The sequence below is a fragment of the Ranitomeya imitator genome, chromosome 3, assembly GCF_032444005.1.
Source record: "Ranitomeya imitator isolate aRanImi1 chromosome 3, aRanImi1.pri, whole genome shotgun sequence".
NCBI classification, from domain to species: Eukaryota; Metazoa; Chordata; class Amphibia; order Anura; family Dendrobatidae; genus Ranitomeya; species Ranitomeya imitator.
The window spans coordinates 510,551,179-510,565,166 of NC_091284.1; the positions used below are offsets into that span (position 1 = coordinate 510,551,179).

Here is a 13,988-nt window from a genome sequence, read left to right on the forward strand (position 1 = left end):
GTGTGTTACACTCCAAGGTGTTCCCCAGGTTGCCTTTCCTGAGCTTCGATCTTCATGCTCTCGTTTAGTAGGTGTCGGAAAGTAGGCTGCATTAGGCCTACAAATTGGGTATGGGGTGGAGAGAGATGGTGTGTTACACTCCAAGGTGTTCCCCAGGTTTCCTTGCCATTGCTTCGGTCTTCCGACTCTCGTTTAGTAGTTGTAGAAAAGTACACAGCATTAGGCCTACAAAATGGGTATGGGGTGGAGAGAGATGGTGTGTTACACTCCAAGGTGTTCCCCAGGTTGCCTTTCCTGAGCTTCTATCTTCAGGCTCTCATTAAATTGTGGTTAAATGGAACAACTGCATTTGGCGTACTAGTTGGTTTGGGGCCTACTATCGGTGTCTGCCACTCCTTGCTGTTCTCCTGGTTTCCTGTCCTGAAATACCATTTTCAGCCTCTCGTTAAGTAGTTGTTAATGTTAGACTGCATTTGGCCTACTAGTTGGGTTGGGGCCTACTATCGGTGTCTGCCACTCCTTGCTGTTCTCCTCCACTGAACAAAGCTGTGCCGCCTGTTTACTACGGTTGCCAATTTTGAACTGCATTTCGACTACTTACTGATTTGGCCCTACTCTCTGTGTCAGCCTCTCATTCCAGTTGTCCTCCACTGCAATGCCCCCTGGTTATTCCTGTGTTACCAATTTTGAACTGCATTTAGCCCACTTTCTTCTTTGGGCCTATATCTGTGTTTCCACTTCATCGTGCCCATTGCCCAGCCAGTGATAGATGAGTCTGCTGGTACATTGACCCATAACGCAACATTCCCCGTGCACGCTACACAACAACATTGTGACCCTGCTGAAAGTCAGGTTGCTCTTCCCGCATACCATACCACCTTACACGGGGACAAAGAGGAAGGTGCAGATGAAAGTGCAGGTTCCTTCATCAGGTGGGGGGAGGAATACTAGTTGGCGACGTCACTGGCACAGGGCCTCTCATAGTACGCAAAAGTGTTGCTGCCGGTGGGAGGCGCCCCCGCCGTGCAAACACACCGCTGTACTTTGAGGGGCCCTGTGCCAGTGCCAATGCCAACGAGTGGGCCCCCCCTGCTTGCTCAGGTTCACAGCACTTGCAAAGTTGAAATACTTACCTCTCCCTGCTCCACTGCCGTGACGTGGTCCAGATTTCCTGGGCCCACTAATTACTTGAACCAGCCCTACCCCACACAACTTTAGCCAAATGACCCCCAATTTCAAATGCCTTCCAATTATTATAAGGTAAATTACGCTTGACAAGCTTCATTAAGAAGAATGGATGGTTTTGACATTAAAATGGGCACTCTAGGTGTTTTCCTGGCCCCCACTCACTGCCGACTATGCTGCCCCATTGACTTGCATTGGGTTTCGTGTTTCGGTCGATCCCGACTTTACGTCATAATCGGCCGATTTCACTCGACCCGACTTTGGACATAGTCGGGTTTCGCAAAACCCGGCTCGACTCTAAAAAGGTCAAGGTCGCTCAACTCTAGTCATGATCATGACTATACAGTCTGTCAGTAACACCTAGCCCTGAGGAGACACGTGACAGGGCCTGAGCTCAGCCGGTCACATGACCTCCCCACCCTCACTGGCTGCTGACACCACACTACTGTCAACAGCGATCACGTGTGTGGCGCGCTTTCTCATTGGCTGCGCTATCTGCCGCTCCCAGCCGAAGTTCCCGCCCATCGCTAGAGACGTGACGGGCTGCTGACGCTCGCCATGTTGTTTCCCCTGGCGGCCGAGAGAAGAAGCCGGGGATACGGAGAGCTGCTCCTCACCCAGGATACAAACTTTCTCAGCCACGGTCACACACAACAGGTTCGTGCTCCGGAGACTTGTGATGTCCGTGCAATAACTGCAGCTTCGCCTCTCCGACTAGTGCGGATATGGGGTTATGTGCTGCGGGCGTACAGCGCTCCTGTCTATGTGTGCGGGGTACTGGGGCTGCCCACCCTGCTGCCCACTGTCCTGTCCTGAGCCGCCCACACCTTACCATTAGCTGTGTCCCAGGGCAGCATCACTGAGGTCTCGTCCCCTCATTCACCTCACTTTAATGGTTTGCCTGATATTCTATGTTTTTCCTGCAAACTTCAGGCACACAAATGGTTACCAGTGGATGCCTGCCTGACACCTGTCCTATAGATGCCCGATACACTGACCGTGCCCCACGCACCTGTCCTATAGATGCCCGATGCACTGACCGTGCCCCACGCACCTGTCCTATAGATGCCCGATACACTGACCGTGCCCCACGCACCTGTCCTATAGATGCCCGATACACTGACCGTGCCCCACGCACCTGTCCTATAGATGCCCGATACACTGACCGTGCCCCACGCACCTGTCCTATAGATGCCCGATACACTGACCGTGCCCCACGCACCTGTCCTATAGATGCCCGATACACCGACCGTGCCCCACGCACCTGTCCTATAGATGCCCGATACACTGACCGTGCCCCACGCACCTGTCCTATAGATGCCCGATACACTGACCGTGCCCCACGCACCTGTCCTATAGATGCCCGATACACTGACCGTGCCCCACGCACCTGTCCTATAGATGCCCGATACACTGACCGTGCCCCACGCACCTGTCCTATAGATGCCCGATACACCGACCGTGCCCCACGCACCGGTCCTATAGATGCCCGGCACACTGACCGTGCCCCACGCACCTGTCCTATAGAGCCATGCCCGGCACACTGACTGTGCCCCGTGCACACGCTTGTGCCTTTTCGATGAAGCTGACACCTGTGTTGGTTGGGCATTGTATTCACTCACTGGATGCGGAGATCATACACAGCGAAGGTTTAGAAAGTTGTGTAACTTTTCATGATACAGTGATGTGATCCAATCAGATCAATGAGAGGGCAACAATTGGTTGATCCCTATACCTGCTATGACCAGTGGGCAGCGTGAGTTATGCTGGCACATGTAGTGTCCTTCACCATCAGCCATTGTGACCTGCCTATTGCAGACTACACGGCTGTGTCAGGTGATCAGGCACAGGGGTCTGATGTCTGTTACACGTTGGACGGGCGGATAATGGAGAACAGACGCTAGCAGGACTTGATGCTCGATCATGCACAGCCACTTGTGCATGGCTATGTATGTGAGTTATGGAAATCTACTTGTGAAGGGCAGCTGTGCATGAACGGGTGCGGAAACATAACAAGTCTACCGAAAATCCTACACTGTGCTACAGAACGGTTGCTGGCTGTGTGCCCATTACTAACGGAGATGTCACCCGGTCCTTACACTGCTAATAGTCCTACGTGAAGATCGCACTTGTAATCCAACTTCAGGATAAAAGTCAGAGGCAGTGCTGTGATAGTTTTAAGTTCCAACAAGAACCAGAGAAGACGACGATACCATTTCTTAATGGCCACTGGAACGGCAGTAAGGTTTCACACCCATAAACACTTTCATATTTTTTATGTTACGCCACAAACTTAACTGTGTTTTATTGGGATTTTATGTGATGTCACCACAAAGCATGAAGTGTTTGTGAAGTGTACACTGGTACACTGGTGAGTAGCCAGCGGACGAGTGCTATCTGATGTTTCATCGGATTGCACTCACTCCAATGTTATACTATGTGGCAGTGCCAACTCCATGCTGTAATTGGCAGCGTATGTTGGACGGCCTGCACCCATACAAGTCTATGGGTGCTTGCAAAACATTGAACTGCGCTCAGATGTCATCCGAGTGCAGTCTGATATATTCAGACTCACACAATTGGGAACATAAAAAAATTTAAAGGGCTATTCCCATCTCCAAGATACTATCCCAAAACATAGTAGGTGTAGTAGTAATAATATTAGCAAATATAACATGTTAATAATTTTTTAAAAATTGCTTTTTTGCCACTCTTCCATAAAGATTTGTGGAGTATACGACTTGAGGGCTGGTGCACATGAATGTTTAAATCGGACGCTTGCTATCTGTGGTTTTGACGGATAGCACTTGTACCCATGTTATTCTATGGATCTGTGCACATAGAGTAATCTGATGGGGAAAAAATCACAGTATGCACGATTTGCCTTTGAAAATAGCAAGGCCCATTCATGTGTATGGGTCTGTGAAAAATTCTGTACAGCACCCGGATGACATTCGGTTAGTGTGGTCAAATTTTCACTGACTGACATAATGGAGAAGCATGTATCCATTTATTTCACTCTTTACAACTACTTGCTGCATAGGGTTGGTATACCACAGAAAATCCCAGTAAAATACCTTTGTTAGGCCTCTTTCACACTTCCGTCTTTTCAGATCCGTCGCAATGCGTCGTTTTGGGAAAAAAACGGATCCTTCAGATGTGCTCGCAGGATGCGTTTTTTGCCCATAGACCTGTAATAGTGACAGATGGCCACAGGTCGTGTCCGTCATGCGACGGATCCGTTGTGTTTTGGCGGACCGTCGTCACAAAAAAAGTTCAAGTGAGCGCTTTTTTTGTCCGTTGCGTCCGCCATTTTGTACCACGCATGCACGGCCGGAACTCCGCCCCCTCCTCGCCGGACTTCAGAATAGGCAGCGGATGCACGTCGTGCAGAAATTTCACAACGTGTCGGTACTTCAGCCCGACGCATAGCGACGGACCAGTACCGACGCAAGTGTGAAAGTAGCCTTAGATATCTGTCAAATAAGCAGAATGTAGGGGCTACTAGAGCCCAGTCAGCTCACCGACAGACCACAGGAGCACGTGAACTCGTCCTGACCCAGACGTGAGAGAATGTAGAAAAATGTTCCAGCTCCTTCCAATTAAAATCAATTGATTCTTTATTAATCCAAAAAATATAAAAGCGATCCCTGCACATAGGGAATGTGAACATGCAGCAAAGAGCGACACGTTTCGATCTATACGATCTTCATCATGGCTATCTACACATGGGTATTAGGGGAGTATATCTGTAGAATGTAAGCCCGCAAGGGCAGGGTCCTCGCCCCTCTGTATCAGTCCGTCATTGTTAGTTTGTTTACTGTATGTGATATTTGTAACTTGTATGTAACCCCTTCTCATGTACAGCACCATGGAATCAATGGTGCTATATAAATAAATAATAATAATAATAAAAAAAAAAAATATATATATATATAATTCATTGACCTATCACATGATCTAAGCTAATCGCAGGTCCTAATAGCAATGCATAAGAATACCAAATTAGTACTCACATTAAAACGCCACAATTTAAATTTTTAACAATAATGATACAGAATTTTGTTCCTTTTATTCAATCCTAAAGGCAGTCTAGTTTGTAAATTGTAAATCCAATACGCCTCCCTAGTGAGGAGGAGGCGTCTCTTAATGTCTCTCCACGGACAGACCGCTTCATCTGCTCGATCCCCTGAATAAGCATAGCGGAGATATCACCCCCCCATGACAGGTTACAAAGTGTCTTGCGACCGTAGATACATTTCTGTTGCTGGTACTAAAGTTGGTGATGTCTCTCAAATGTTCCGATAGTCTGGTTTTTAATTTTCTGGTGGTGCATCCAACATACGCAACTCCACATTCCATACAACTGATTTTGTACACCACATTTTCAGAATGACAGTTTATAAATTCTTTGATATTGAATTCTTTTGTATTATCGGAATTGGTAAATGTTTTACTGACCAAACTCTGGGCGCAGGTTGTACACGCCGTATTGCCACACTTGTAAAACCCCCTGCATTCAAGCCAAGTTAAAGACTTCGGTTTAGATTGAAAAAGGCCAGGTGAGATTATATTACCAATTGTTGGGGCTCTGTGAGCAACTACATTAATTCCCTTGCTCAGAATTTTAGCAGTCTCCTCATCTTCCAATAGTATAGGAAGTCACTTATATATGATAGACTTAATATCTACAAATTGAGGGCTGTATTGAAGACAGACAAATGGTTTTTCTTTTTTTTCCCTGTTTGTTCTATTATTGGTGTTCTGCTGTAACAAATTAACCCTATCTTTTTTGTCCACTATATTGCGGGCCCTGTCTATACACCATTTAGGATAGTTGCGTCTCTAATTTATTCTCAAGAGTATTAAATTCTTTAATCCTATCTTCATCATTATTACAGTTCCTTTTAAGTCTTGTAAATTCCCCGATTGGTATAGACTTTATTGTATGTGCAGAATGGCTGCTTTTGGCATGTAAGACCGTGTTGCCACTAATGGGTTCAACGTATGTTCTGCTATTTATTGTTTCTCCCCCAATTCCACTTACCATATATACTCGAGTATAAGCCGACCCCTCCTAATTTTGCCACAAAAACTTGGAAAACTTATTGACTCGAGTATAAGCCTAGGGTGGAAAATGCAGCAGCTACCGGTGAATTTCAAGAGTAAAAATAGATGCTCCATACCGTTCATTATGGCCCCATAGATGCTCCATATAAAGCTGTGCCACATATAATGCTCTGCACCGTTCATTATGGCCCCATAGATGCTCCATATAAAGCTGTGCCACATATAATGCTCTGCACCGTTCATTATGGCCCCATAGATGCTCCATATAAAGCTGTGCCATATATAATGCTCTGCACCGTTCATTATGGCCCCATAGATGCTCCACATAAAGCTGTGCCATATAGAATGCTCTGCACCGTTCATTATGGCCCCATAGATGCTCCACATAAAGCTGTGCCATATAGAATGCTCTGCACCGTTCATTATGGCCCCATAGATGCTCCACATAAAGCTGTGCCATATAGAATGCTCTGCACCGTTCATTATGGCCCCATAGATGCTCCACATAAAGCTGTGCCCCATATATATTGCTCTGCACCGTTCATTGTGGCCCCATAGATGCTCCACAAAGCTACCCCATATATAATGCTCTGCACTGTTCATTATGGCCCCATAGATGCTCCACATAAAGCTGTGCCATATAGAATGCTCTGCACCGTTCATTATGGCCCCATAGATGCTTCACATAAAGCTGTTCCATATAGAATGCTCTGCACCGTTCATTATGGCCCCATAGATGCTCCATATAAATCTGTGCAATATATAATTCTCTGCACCGTTCATTATTGCCCCATAGGTGCTCCATATAAATCTGTGCCATATATAACGCTGCTGCTGCAATTAAAAAAAAAAAAAAAAAAATGACATACTCACCTCTCTTGCTTGCAGCTCCTCAGCGTCCCGTCTCTGCGTCTCTCTGCACTGACTGTTAAGGCAGAGGGCGGCGCGCACACTAGTACGTCATCGCACCCTCTGACCTGAACAGTCAGAGCAAGAGAACGAGGAAGACAGAGCGGCGCCCGGGGGGTGGAACGTGGACAGGTAAATATGTGATATTCACCTGCTCCCGGCGTCCCTGGCTCCTTATCCCGGACAGCTGGTCTCCGAGTGCCGCAGCCTCTTCCTCTGTCAGCGGTTACCTCTCATTAGAGGAATGAATATGTGGCTCCACCCCTATGGGAGTGGAGTCCATATTCATAACTTTAATGAGCGGTCCCACGTGACCGCTGAACAGGGGAAGAGCTGCGGCACCCGAAGACCGTGGGACGGGCAGGGGGAGCGCCGGGACTAGGTGAGTATGCGACAGTCCTCTCTCCCCCTCACCCGCCGACCCCACCGCCGATCATGACTCGAGTATAAGCCGAGAGGGGCAAATTTGGGCTGAAAATCTCGGGTTATACTTGAGTATATACGGTAGTTCCAAATCCAGAAATGATGATGATGATGATTTTCAGGAAGAGTGGAACTCAATCCTAACAAACTGCTCTCTGAACTTCATGAGACTTATACTGCTCTGCAGTGTAGCATAGAGGGTGGCAGGTCTTTATATTTTTTATGTAGCACTCAAGCACTTTATCTCCCATGCAAGCTAGTCTCCTGATGATCCGGCTTGAAAATAAACGCGTTGGGACACCTAAATAGGGAGAGTGCAGGGCATGTTATACCTTAGGGGTAGATGTGGACTGCCCTTGTAAGGGTGGGAGCATGGGGATTCAGCATTATTGATATCCCCTCAGGGAACAAGGCATTGTCTCGCGACGCTGTGGCATGATGGATTCTTCCACTCCAGCAAGCTTGGGCTCCACCTTACCTGTCCTTGTCAATTGGTGAGATTGTTCCAATTTTTTATATTTGTCTACTATTTTTCTCAATTGACCTTACCCCTTTTTTCTGTGATACCTGCTGATATTAATGCAACCAAGGTTACCAGTTTATTGGTTTTGGCATTTGACAAATGCTGTTATGTACGGGCACTATTACTATTAAATGAGGTACCTTGGGTCGAGTGATGGTACACTGGGCCACTGCTAGTGTCATTCTCACTATATTCCTGGGAGTACTATTATAGATATGGTGGATTCCCTAACGGGTTATACTCCGTAGTACTTTTTTTTTTTTTTTTTTTATTGGTGACATGGTAAAAAAAATTTTTTCTTTTGTATAAACACATTAAAAGTTAAGTTTTAAATTCCTGCTTATGCTATGTTCCCAGACCTTTGGTAGGATCTTTTGATACGTTGTATTTATTGTATATTGCTGTTTTCACTGTCTTCAATACAGCCCTCAATTTGTAGATATTAAGTCTATCATATATAAGCGACTTCCTATACTATTGGAAGATGAGGAGACTGCTAAAATTCTGAGCAAGGGAATTAATGTACAGTCATGGACAAAAATTTTGAGAATGAGACAAATCTTAATTTTTCCAAAGTCTACTGCTTCATTTTTTCTAATGGCAATTTGCATATACTCCTGAATGTAAGAGTGATCAGCTTAACAGCAATTACTGTACTTACAAAGTCAATATTTGCCCAGAAAATGAACTTTAACCCCCAAAACACATTTCAACATCATTGCAGTCCTGCCTTTAAAGGGACACTGTCACCTGAATTTGGAGGGAACAATCTTCAGCCATGGAGGCGGGGTTTTTGGGTTTTTGATTCACCCTTTCCTTACCCGCTGGCTGTATGCTGGCTGCAATATTGGATTGAAGTTCATTCTCTGTCCTCCGTAGTACATGCCTGCACAAGGCAATCTTGCCTTGCGCAGGCGTGTACTATGGAGGACAGAGAATGAACTTCAATCCAATATTGCAGCCAGCATGCAGCCAGCGGGTAAGGAAAGGGTGAATCAAAAACCCCAAAACCCCGCCTCCATGGCTGAAGATTGTTCCCTCCAAATTCAGGTGACAGTGTCCCTTTAAAAGGAGCAGCTAACATCGTTTTAGTGATTGATCCATTAACACAGGTGTGGGTGTTGATTGATCGCCAGCCCTGTCCTCATCAGTCATGATTAAGTAAGAATGACATCACTGGACACTTTAAAAGGAGACTGGTGCTTGGTATCATTGTTTCTCTTCAGTTAACCACGGTTATCTCTAAAGAAACACATGCAGCCATCATTGCACTGCAAAAAAATGGCCTAAGACAGCTGAATGTAAGTATGTACTGTTTGTTTTTTTACGATGGTAACCAGGGTAAACATCGGGTTACTAAGCGCGGCCCTGCGCTTAGTTACCCGATGTTTACCCTGGTTACCGGGGACCTCGGGATCGTTGGTCGCTGGAGAGCGGTCTGTGTGACAGCTCTCCAGCGACCAAACAGCGACGCTGCAGCGATCCGGATCGTTGTCGGTATCGCTGCAGCGTCGCTAAGTGTGACGGTACCTTTACAGGGAAGAGTATCACAGCTACAAAGATTGCACCTGAGTCACCAATCTATCGCATCATCAAGAACTTCAAGGAGAGAGCTTCCATTGTTGTCAAAAAGGCTCCAGGGCGCCCAAGAAAGACCAGCAAGCGCCAGGACCGTATCTTAAAACGGTTTCAGCTGCGGGATCGGACTACCAGCAGTGCCGAGCTTGCTCAGGAATGGCAGCAGGCTGGTGTGAGTGCTTCTGCACGCACTGTGAGGCGGAGACTCTTTGAGCAAGGCCTGGTTTCAAGGAGGGCAGCAAAGAAGCCACTTCTCTCCAGAAAAAACATCAGGGACCGCCTGATATTCTGCAAAAGGTACAGGGAGTGGACTGCTTCGGACTGGGGCAAAGTCATTTTCTCTGATGAATCCCCTTTGATTGTTTGGGACATCTGGAAAACCGCTTATTCGGAGAAGAAGAGGTGAGCGCTACCACCAGTCTTGTCTCATGCCAACTGTAAAGCATCCTGAAACCATTCATGTGTGGGGTTGCTTCTCAGCCAAGGGAATCGGCTCACTCAGTCTTGCCTAAAAACACAGCCATGAATAAAGAATGAGACCAGAATGTCTTCCAAGAGCAACTTCTCCCAACCGTCCAAGAGCAGTTTGGCGCCCAACAATGCCTTTTCCAGCATGATGGAGCACCTTGCCATAAAGCAAAGGTGATAACTAAATGGCTCATGGAACAAAACATAGAGATTTTGGGTCCATGGCCTGGAAACTCCCTAGATCTTAATCCCATTGAGAACTTGTGGTCAATCATCAAGAGACGGGTGGACAAACAAAAACCAACAAATTCTCGCAAAATGCAAGCATTGATTATGCAAGAATGGACTGCTATCAGTCAGGATTTGGTCCAGAAGTTGATTGAGCGCATGCCAGGGAGAATTGCAGAGGTCTTGAAGAAGGGTCAACACTGCAAATATTGACTTGCTGCATTAACTCATTCTAACTGTCAATATAACCTATTGGTACTCATAATATGATTGCAATTATATTTCTGTATGTGATATAAACATCAGACAAACACTAATAAAAACCTGAGGGCAGCAAATCATGTGAAAATAAAATGTGGGTGTCATTCTCAAAACTTTTGGCCATGACTGTAGTTGCTCGCAGAGCCCCAACAATTGGTAATATAATCTAACCTGGCCTTTTTCAATCTAAACCGAAGTCTTTAACTTGGCTTGAATGCAGGGGTTTTTACAAGTGTGGCAATACGGCGTGTACAACCTGCGCCCAGAGTTTGGTCAGTAAAACATTTACTAATTCCGATAATACAAAAGAATTCAATATCAAAGAATTTATAAACTGTCATTCTGAAAATGTGGTGTACAAAATCAGTTGTATGGAATGTGGAGTTGCGTATGTTGGATGCACCACCAGAAAATTAAAAACCAGAATATCGGAACATTTGAGAGACATCACCAACTTTACTACGGTCGCAAGACACTTTGTAACCTGTCATGGGGGTAATATCTCCGCTATGCTTATTCAGGGGATCGAGCAGATGAAGCAGTCTGTCCGTGGAGGAGACATTAAGAGACTCCTCCTCACTAGGGAGGCGTATTGGATTTACAATTTACAAACTAGACTGCCTTTAGGATTGAATAAAAGGAACAAAATTCTGTATCATTATTGTTAAAATTTTAAATCTATTGTGGTGTTTTAATGTGAGTACTAATTTGGTATTCTTATGCATTGCTATTAGGACCTGCGATTAGCTTAGATCATGTGATCATGAATTTCATTGAGATGGGTATTAGGGGAGTATATATGTATATATTGACCTATGTGTAGATAGCCATGATGAAGATCGTATAGATCGAAACGCGTCGCTGTTTGCCGCATGTTCACATTCCTTATGTGCAGGGATCGCTTTTATATTTTTTTGGATTAATAAAGAATCAATTGATTTTAATTGGAAGGAGCTGGAACATTTTTCTACAGTCTCTCACGTCTTTAGATATCTGTCGTCTGTAAGATGTTTCGGACAAACGTTTGGCTGATGGCCATGTCAGATGACTTTCCCATCCACAGGAGGGCTCGCTGGGCACAGCACTTCTGCGTTCTGTATGAGATGGCCACCAAGTGACACACTGGCTGCTGGTTTACCTCCGGGAGAACAATAAGATTGACATTCTGAAATTGGACATGCCTGATCGACATCTCTCCCGGCGCCCCCATACACATTAAGCAGTCGACGGAACCTGTAAATATTGGTGAAATAAGTGAAAGTCTAATGTGTATAAGGGCCTTAACCTTTAGAGCAGACGTTGAGATGGCATCAGAATTTGTGCCGGGCATTGATATTCATCCTGAGAGCCTGTAACTAGTATGTCGGGGATAGATGTTCTACTCAAAAGCCTTCATAGAAACATAAGCTACAGAGGAGCCCAGTGTGGTTTATATGGACACTTTATAGTCAAGTTGGTTGAACCCACCTAATACTGCAGAGCCGGCTGACCATATAATGAGAACGGAGTCTAGTGACTTTGTCCTGAGTATGGAGCTAAGCATTCATCTACAGTTCTGTGAAAGTGTTTGCCCCCTTCCTGCTTTCCTATTTTTTTTGCATGTTTGTCACACTTAAATGCTTCAAATTGCCAAACAAATTTAAATCTTAGATAAAGTAACACAAGGAATACAAAATGCAGTTTTTAAATAAGTCTTTTATTATTAAGGGAAAAAGAAATTCAAACCTACAGTGCCCTGTGTGATAAAGTATATGGGAAAGTCAGGAATGATACCCAAATATTTCAGGGGTGTGGGCACCTTTTTAGATGAGGAGGTAGAGTGCCTGTACTATGATAATGGCTGGAGAGACATGGAGGATCTTGTTTAAAGATTGCAATATTCTTAGTTTGAAAGGTGTTACGTAATTTATGGCTCCAGTGGCATTGCCCTATCACAGGTACAGTTGAGGCCAAAAGTATTGACACCCTGCAATTCTGTCAGATAATAATCAGTTTCTTCCTGAAAATGATTGCAAACACATTCTTTGTTATTATCTTCATTTAATTTTTCTTAAATGAAAAAACACAAAAAGAATTGTCCTAAAGCCAAATTGGAAATAATTTCAGACCAAACATAAAAAAGGGGGTGGACAAAAGTATTGGCACTGTTCGAAAAATCATGTGATGCTTCTCTAATTTGTGTAATTAACAGCACCTGTAACTTACCTGTGGCACCTAACAGGTGTTGGCAATAACTAAATCACACTTGCAGCCAGTTGACATGGATTAAAGTTCACTCAACCTCTGTTCTGTGTCCTTGTGTGTACCACATTGAGCATGGAGAAAAGAAAGAAGACCAAAGAACTGTCTGAGGACTTGAGAAACCAAATTGTGAGGAAGCATGAGCAATCTCAAGGCTACAAGTCCATCTCCAAAGACCTGAATGTTCCTGTGTCTACCGTGCGCAGTGTCATCAAGAAGTTTAAAGCCCATGGCACTGTGGCTAACCTCCCTAGATGTGGATGGAAAAGAAAAATTGACAAGAGATTTCAACGCAAGATTGTGCGGATGTTGGATAAAGAACCTCAACTAACATCCAAACAAATTCAAGCTGCCCTGCAGTCCGAGGGTACAAAGTGTCAACCCGTACTATCCGTCGGCGTCTGAATGAAAAGAGACTGTATGGTAGGAGACCCAGGAAGACCCCACTTCTTACCCCGAGACATAAAAAAGCCAGGATGGAGTTTGCCAAAACTTACCTGAAAAAGCCTAAAACGTTTTGGAAGAATGTTCTCTGGTTAGATGAGACAAAAGTGCAAAGGCATCAACATGGTTTACAGGAGAAAAAAAGAGGCATTCAAAGAAAAGAACACGGTCCCTACAGTCAAACATGGCGGAGGTTCCCTGATGTTTTGGGGTTGCTTTGCTGCCTCTGGCACTGGACTGCTTGACCGTGTGCATGGCATTATGAAGTCTGAAGACTACCAACAATTTTGCAGCATAATGTAGGGCCCAGTGTGAGAAAGCTGGGTCTCCATCAGAGGTCATGGGTCTTCCAGCAGGACAATGACCCAAAACACACTTCAAAAGGCACTAGAAAATGGTTTGAGAGAAAGCACTGGAGACTTCTAAGGTGGCCAGCAATGAGTCCAGACCTGAATCCCATAGAACACATGTGGAGAGATCTAAAAATGGCAGTTTGGAGAAGGCATGGGATAAGATTAAGCACACCAGTAGCGCGTCAGAACCTATGAATCCTGCAGCTGATACAAATACAGGGCCACCCTTCTGTATTAATGCCTATAGCTATGAGAAGATATATACCGTATATACTCGAGTATAAGCCGAGATTTTCAGCCCAAAT

The 13,988-nt window shown here is 45.1% G+C and overlaps 1 protein-coding gene across 1 annotated transcript in view; it reads left to right on the top strand.

The window, feature by feature from the left end:
- The first annotated feature begins 1,701 nt into the window (after positions 1–1,701).
- RAB9A (RAB9A, member RAS oncogene family) overlaps positions 1,702–13,988 on the top strand; it is a 53,135-nt gene continuing 40,848 nt past the window's right edge. The window contains exon 1 of the mRNA XM_069757701.1: positions 1,702–1,842. The gene's annotated coding sequence lies outside the window, so the exon portion shown is untranslated. The remainder of the gene's footprint in view (positions 1,843–13,988) is intronic.